This window comes from Pinus tabuliformis, chromosome 9 (assembly GCF_031772625.1).
Source record: "Pinus tabuliformis cultivar Carrire ecotype Pingquan chromosome 9, CPIR1, whole genome shotgun sequence".
In the NCBI taxonomy this organism is placed as follows: Eukaryota; Viridiplantae; Streptophyta; class Pinopsida; order Pinales; family Pinaceae; genus Pinus; species Pinus tabuliformis.
Genome location: NC_142307.1, coordinates 1,130,026,168 through 1,130,033,908, shown reverse-complemented (window position 1 = coordinate 1,130,033,908; position 7,741 = coordinate 1,130,026,168). Strand labels below are relative to the sequence as shown.

Below are 7,741 nucleotides of genomic sequence, written 5' to 3'. Positions count from 1 at the left end.
GATCTTTTACATAACCTTTAGGTGTTCCCTTTTGAAAATTCCCGCACATATTACCAAACTGTTTATTTGCTTTGAAAATGCCACCTACAGCAGTTTCGTAGCGCGCTACGAAACTGCTGAATTATTTTAAACAGTTTGCCTTTGGGAAATGTCTGAAGATGCCCTGCGTAACCTCTTTGCTGCAGGAGTTTCTGCCTCAACTTCTGCAGCCTCATCTTTTACTGATCTTGAAATTTGAAGACGATGATACCAACCCACAACTAAACTGAACCAATAGGCTGTCACCCAAGCGACTACCGAGGAAAAAAAATGCATCTCCAACTGTGCATACGCATGATGCTAAGCTAGAGGCTTTGGATTTTGAGAGTTCCAATCTCTGGACAGTCCTCTCATCATAAACCAAATAAGGCAACAAAAGGTTCCCTGTTTTTGTTGAGAACAGTGCCACATCACTTGATATCCATGTCGCATGAGCACAATCAAGCTCCACATCAATATTTGACCTTGGCATCTCTGAGCTGCCTTCAGTAGTCATTATGAAATCATTCAATGCCAGTGCACAAGATATAGACAACTGGTTGTGATAATGAAGACTGTTGGCACATATTACAAACACACTACCAATAGAAGAAAACACCACAAGAAGCTTATAGGCATCATGTGGAAGGTTAGGAGCAGACCAAATAAGAGGATGCTGTTTTAAAGTCATGCTGATGCTTAGTGCTGAAATTGTGCATGTGTGATGCTTCCAGGCTAGGCGCCCTTCCCATGTAGGCTTCCTCTTAGGAAGTATGACCATCACAGGTTCTATATATCCATGAATAAATGTGAAATCCTTCATGTGTTTCATATCCAAATTGTGCACATTAACAATGTATGACGATTCAATATGCACAGAAACAGTACCACCAGAACCACTAGCTTCGTCATCTCCAACAAGTCCATAACCAGCCTGGGCAGCTTTAAGTATTATCATTTGAGAATCATATATAAGCACACTGCTGCACCTGCCCTGGGGGTCTGACTGCACTAATGGCCCTCTTGCAAATTTTTCTCTACCCCTTTTCAAATGCTGCCAATCGTGTCCTTCAGCCTTTTGATTATACAAAACATATCAGAATGCCACGTCTTTGTGTGCTGTCGACCTTTGTCCATGTGTGAAGACAAAAACTTCTCCAAGTTGTCTGACATATTTTGGACTGTAGTAAATGTGTTCACTTTATGACAAAAGTTTAAAGTTGCATTCGAATACATGTTTCCTCCACCTGTATTAACTTTGCTGAAGATTGATAATTTTGCAGGATCCCTTGAAGATGTTCCCTTTTCAACATTTCCACTTGCAGTTCAAAACTAGTGACTGAGATTGGATTATTTAGCTTCAGCTGCTACGAAACTGCTGTTCTGGCTGAAAAATATGTCTTGGGACAGAGCTCATAATTTCTCACGGAAAACGTATTTAGAAAAACTGAAGGGGGTTTTTGTGAACCAATCCGTGCTTAACAAAAACCTCTTTTGGTTTTTTAAAACACTACTCCAGCTGCCCAGAATCTGTCTTTGAAAAAGAGGTGTAAAACAGAAGATGAAAAACTGCACCTACAGCAGTTTCGTAGCACAACTTTGGTCATTAATTTCTCTTAGCTCGTAATGGATTTGAGGAAACTGAAGGAGGTTTTTCTATTTCAGTCTGTTAGGAATAAAAACCTCTTTCCGTTTTCAAAATTTAGTTTTCAGCTGCTCAGAACCTCTTCTGTAAGTTTACTAGTAAACGCAGAAAATAGAGTTTTTTATGCTGGAAACAGGCTGCTACAGGGCTTTCGCAGCGCGCTGCGAAACCGCTGTGTAATTTCAAAAACACAGCTTAGGATCAAAATCTAACTTTCTTGTGTCTTTCCTTTTGCTGCAATGACTTTTCCATTTGACATGAAATTGTTCAACATTGAATATTTAGACACCATTGACATTTTTCTTTTGCAGGCATCAAATGCTTTCTGTGTTCTATCTCAACAATGGAATAAGTAGTCAAAACAAAATCGTATTGAGAAGGCTCGGCCACATCTTTACATCTATTTGCGCCATGATAAACCAAAACTTTGGTGCTTCTTTCAGCAGTGAACCGAGCAATCTCGTTCCTTCATTGAATAACAGCTACCATGGGACAAACAACAAGGGTGCCTTTAACCTGAGGTAGCACCTTGCAATCACTAAAACTGTCACCTTCTCAGCAACAACTGCAACATGTGTCAGTACCACAACACCTAACGATCTAAAACACAACAGATTCTGATAAGTATGACAGCTAGGTGAAAATGGCTATGGATTCGAAAAAATCCCCAATTTCGTAGCGCAGCCAGTGCAAAATATGAATTATGCGCTACGAAATCACCTAAAAGATGTTGTGCTGCAAAACTGATAAAGGGATCTATGCGCTGCGGAAACACTTTGTCCTTAAGCTAGTCTGAGCAATTTTGCCAACAGAATTTTCAGTGATAACAGCAAGAAAACTAGTGCTTTCAATGAGAGCATTCTTGTTTCTTGTCACTTCACCTTGGGGATTTGTTGATTTCTCTCCTATTCTAGTTGTCTGAGCCTCCCTGAATTTTTCTGACTCTTTGCAGCTATTTTCAGGGCTTAATTACCTCAATATTTAGTGTTTTTCTCCATTTGTAAGTGACTTTTTTCAGAACTTTTGGGTTTTTTCTCTACTTGTTTGCACAACACTATAATTATTTTATTGTGTCTTGCTAGTCACTACCTTGCTGTTACAAGCTAGTAACTGGTTGAAATTAGCATGACTTATTCGTGCGACCTACCTTTACCCTAGAAAATTCTAAACCTAATCTCTGAAATTTTTTTGTCTGTCCTTTGGAATTGTGTTGGATTTTTGTCTTCTAACTTGTTCTGGTCCATATCTGTCTTCTCGTGCTTGAATTCCTTGGATTGAATTTGTTTTTTGAGAGAGTTTTTCAACTTCTTTTGGGCACTTTTCCTCTTGTTCCTTTCTGATCCATTGGAGATCTATAGGATCTATGTTTTTTGTTGCTCCTAGTTATTGATCTCTATTGGTCTAATCCATTTATGATTCGTTCCTTTGAGGTCTTCTATTCTGGTGTCTTTCAAGGTTCTCTTGAATATATTTTGGTGCTTTGGTTGAGGCTTGTGTTCTTGTCTCTAGATCTCATTTTTAGATATGTTTGGATGCTTTCAGTGGCTTTTCAGATCTATTTTATATTCCAGTTTTGGATCGTTTTAGTCTTTGTGTGGTTTTTTCACTTGTTTCCAAGTGATATATTTCTTCTCTTGTTTATTTTTGTGAAAAATTGGTGGTGTTGTGATTGGTTGTGCAGGTGTCATCTAGAAAATTTTATTTGAGTGTGTTTATATTGATTCTTATCACCCTCATTTAATCTTGTTTATGCCTTCCTGCCTCTAGGGTCTAGTTTTGACCTTTGTAGAACATTGGCCTTTGTTGAGCCATTTTGCTACAACCATAGCTTATTGAGATTTCCTTCCTCTTTCGCTTTTGTCTTTATTTTCATTGCTTGAGTGTATTTTTTTCTTTATCTTTGTTTCCCTAACTTTGATGGTTCTGAAGTGCTTTGCGTTCTATCTTGGGGAATTTCCTCTAGCCCCTTTTCCGTTTCTTTGATTTTTTATTTGTTTTTGGGTCAAAATATTTATAAATTTGGGGTTTTTGCATTTAAGAATTTAGTGAGAAGTGCACTGTAATAGGCATTGGTGTGTTTTGATAAACTCTTACCCTCCTGTAGTTAGCATTCATCGAAGTGAAAACAAGATTCACATATAGTTCATCAAGGTTACAAACAAGAGTCATTCACACCATCGAAGTTTCACGCCGCATCGCAACTATGTAAACAACAACCACTTAAAATTAAAGTGATAATAAAAAAAACTAGACTCATTCTTTTATTTTTATTCATAGTACACCAACACTAGCTTAGGCTAGGGTCTTTGAGATATGTGTGTGAGTTAACTGCTACAAGACTATAAACAAACTTAGCAGCTTGCAATAGGGAGAAAACTCCACTTGCAATAGTCTAGTCTAGGAAGCCCTTCTAACATGAGGATCAACCATGAGGTCACACTTGGGCTGGGTGAGGTGACATACCGCATTTCGTATTTCAATTAGTTTTAGGTGGTAGAGGTTGCAAAATTCACATGTATTACAAACAATGTTATTGGATTTTTGTTGTAGCACTTAGGGGCCACTTGGGAAGTAACTCTCAAGGGAGTTTTGGTCTTAGCTCTCCAAGCTAACTGTCCTACCCTTGGGTGTGAATTTGGGTTATGACTATCCCCCCATGATGTATTATTGTTGGTGGTAACCTTAGTGGCCAATATTTTTAAGGCTCATACATAGGTGCAGGGTTGGGCTTGTCTTCTTTTTACCTGGGACAGATATTAGTCATACTGTCTCAGTCCTCTCAAGGGTTTCCCCATGGCTAATAAGGGAACTTGGACTAATTTAATAGCTAAAAGGGCTCGGAAGTAGGTTTCTAGTATAATTATCCCATCACCAACTTCTTTCTATTTGTTTTTCCTATGTGACTAACTCTTAGGACTTTTCTAGTGTGTTTTTTTGGTCTGGGTCAGTAGTATTGACCTAAGGGTGCTTTCACCAACATAATTGTGTTAATTTATAATTTTTCACCTTGGATGAATATAAACACCATCAATCACATCTTATTCATGACTTACCTCCTTAACAAGGTGGATTTTCTACTTCTACACAAAGAGTGTTGTTAGTGCTCAAGACCTTGACCAACTCATAGTTATGGAGTATATACCTAGTCCTTCTGGTAGTGATTTGTTTTCTATTAAAACATTGGAAGATGACTCAACTTCTCCTACTAATCCACCTTTGACCAGTCCTTTAGGACCCGAGTTATTGTGGCTGCACCTTGACTATTCCACAACTACCTATACTCACGTTCCCTTGTGAGTGTTTTATCATATGGCAAAATCAGAGTCCTCTTTACCTTTTGCATCAGTAGTATCATCTTTCATGTCATCAATGCCACCACATAGTGTGGATGCATCTAATCCTCTATCTATGCATCTCATATCTTCTTGTGGCATTCTATCAGTCTCATCTGTAGCTCCCACATATTTTCCCTATGTCTCCACACCTAATCCATCATCTAGGCTGACTGTGGTCACTAATCCTAGTCAAATGATAGGGTTAGGATTTTTTTCTCTTAGATTTTCTCAACCTATGATTCTTGTCCCTCAATTAGGTGTGGTTACTTATAGAAATGTGTGGGGGGTGGGTCATCAGTTGCTCCTAGCCAGCATGGGGGAAAAGTTGCTTCAAATATGTCACAAGCCTAGTATAGTTCATTGTTTGCAGGGACACAAACTTCAAGTAATGTTCCTAGAATGGCTAGTTTACCTGGGGGAAACCTTGCTCCTAGTAATATCACTTCTATGAGTTATCCTCCTTATGTCAACGCTACCTCTCAAGCTAGTCCATCTATCACTTTCAGGTACAACCATATTATCATTCATGCTCTCGAGGGTCCTATGTTCTTTGGCGGAATTTACCTTTGGGGGAAAATCCTTTCAATTGTTAGTCTGGACCGCATCATTTATATGTTGGGGAAAGCCCTTACCGGTGCCAACAACTGTTACCTCACAATCCTTATATCCGGGGACCTCAAGTTTGGTCAACTAATTCTCCTGCCTATGACCCATTCAGTCAACTTCATAATCCATTTATATCTTCTCTCAATCTACCATATTTTTCTAAGATCACCAATGACCTTATTTTCCACGACCTTTGGAGGCCACCTATGCCCGCAAAATTTCCTTATGATATACCCAAATTTGATAAAATCCTAGATATAATTCATCTACTCACATACCACATATCACCTATGGTGTTCATCCAACTCTTTAGTGGACGATTCGATTAAGGTATGCTTGCTCCAATGGACTATTACTGGAGATGCTACCAAATGGTACATTGAATTGGGCATAGCATCCTACAATGAATTTCTTCCTTAGCTCAAACCTTTTTGATGCACTTTCAGTTTCCTACAGGGTACAATATCAATTTAGATCTCTTTTCTAACTTTAAACAATATGATGCCACTTTGATTTTTTATCATATCCGAAGTAATATCATGAAATGAGTGGAGTGCAGTGAGCGCGACTAGGGTTTCAATTTGCTGAAGAAGTTTTTCTCCATGGAAGGTCATAGAGGAGGGAGCTCCACTCCCTCCTACAAGGAGGTTGTGGGCAAGGGAAAGAAACCTCTAGAAAATGGTAGAGGTACTGTTGAGGAAGGAGGAAGAAACAAGGAAGAGGAAATAGAAGGAACCAAAATGAAGGAGAATGAAAACACAAAAGAGAAGGAGGAAGATGACAAAAAACAGGGAATAAAAGACAAAAAGCAGAAGGGACTGTGTAAACCCAAAGCTAAAATCACTCCTAGAGTAGTTTTAAATGATCTAGTGCTACAGGCGCACAGGGATCACATGCGGACTTACGCAATCATCTGCAAATTCATGGGATTATGGCCCACTAAAAAAGCTTTACAAACATGGATCAGATACCACTGGAAGCCTGAAGGGAGCATTGATCTTCATCTGGGGTCCAAGGGATTCTTCACTGTGGTGTTCACTAAAATTGAAGATAAATACAAAGTGTTTGAAGGTGGGCCCTACTTCTATGCAGCAAAAGGTCTCTATATGCAGCCATGGATGATGAGCTTTGTACCAGAGCAAGAAAATTTTACTTCAGTCCTGGTATGGGTTAGACTCTATTCTCTACCACTTGATTATTGCAAAACAGAATCGCTAGCGGCCATAGGCAATAAGTTAGGTCGGTTTGTCAAAGCTTCTGAAGCCACAAGGAGGGGAAACTACACCTCGTTTGCAAGGATATGTGTGGAAATGGATCTATCCGACGCTCTTCCGGATGAAGTCATCTTGGAGGTTTTTGATGAAGACTGGGTACAAACAGTAGACTATGAGCATATTCCATCTAGATGTCGTAGATGCCATGAACATGGGCACCTTCTAAGAGACTACCCTCGCAGTAAAGCGGAAAAAAAGAAGTAAAACTAACATAATGAAAGACACTGACAACTTTCACAAAGTAGTACATAAAGGAAAAAGCGGCAAAAAAGGGCCAAAGCAACACCAAAATGAAGGACAAAAGGTTAGTAAGAACCAGTTCCAAGTTCTCGAAGCGGATAAATAAATAGCAGTAGAAGACCAAGAAATGTATGGAGAATACGAGGAGAAGGAGAAGGAAGAAAATAGTGAACAGACACAGGAAAACGAAAAATAGAAAGGGATCATGACGAGTGATATAGATCTGGAAATGGATCAGGAAATGATCCAGAGTGAGATGTAAATGGAGGACCATGAGCTACAGGAGATTCTTGATAGAGAAAACCTTGATCTAGAAGGGTTCTTGATTCAGGGAACAACTGTCGGGGTAGAATCACTACCACAAGAAGAGCTAAATAGAATACAACAGTTATTCTTATGGAAAACTTAGGCAAAGGGTTTGCAGGGAGTAAACAACATTGAAAGACAAAGTATTGAAGGTGTGAAAATAGTAAAAAATACTTTCAGGTTAGCACCGAGAAATCCAGGAAAAAAAGAGGTAGGAAAAAGCAAAACGAGCTACTGATGGACAGTAGAAGGCTTATGATAGACTCAGGTAAGATGAAAGATCTAACCAGCTACTCCTTTACCAACCTTTAATTATG

At 39.1% G+C, this 7,741-nt stretch overlaps 1 pseudogene; it reads right to left on the bottom strand.

Annotated features, from left to right (window-relative positions):
* Nucleotides 1-211: 211 nt before the first annotated feature.
* LOC149152619 (cleavage and polyadenylation specificity factor subunit 1 pseudogene) lies at nucleotides 212-976 on the bottom strand (annotated as a pseudogene).
* Between the last annotated feature and the right edge of the window lie 6,765 nt (nucleotides 977-7,741).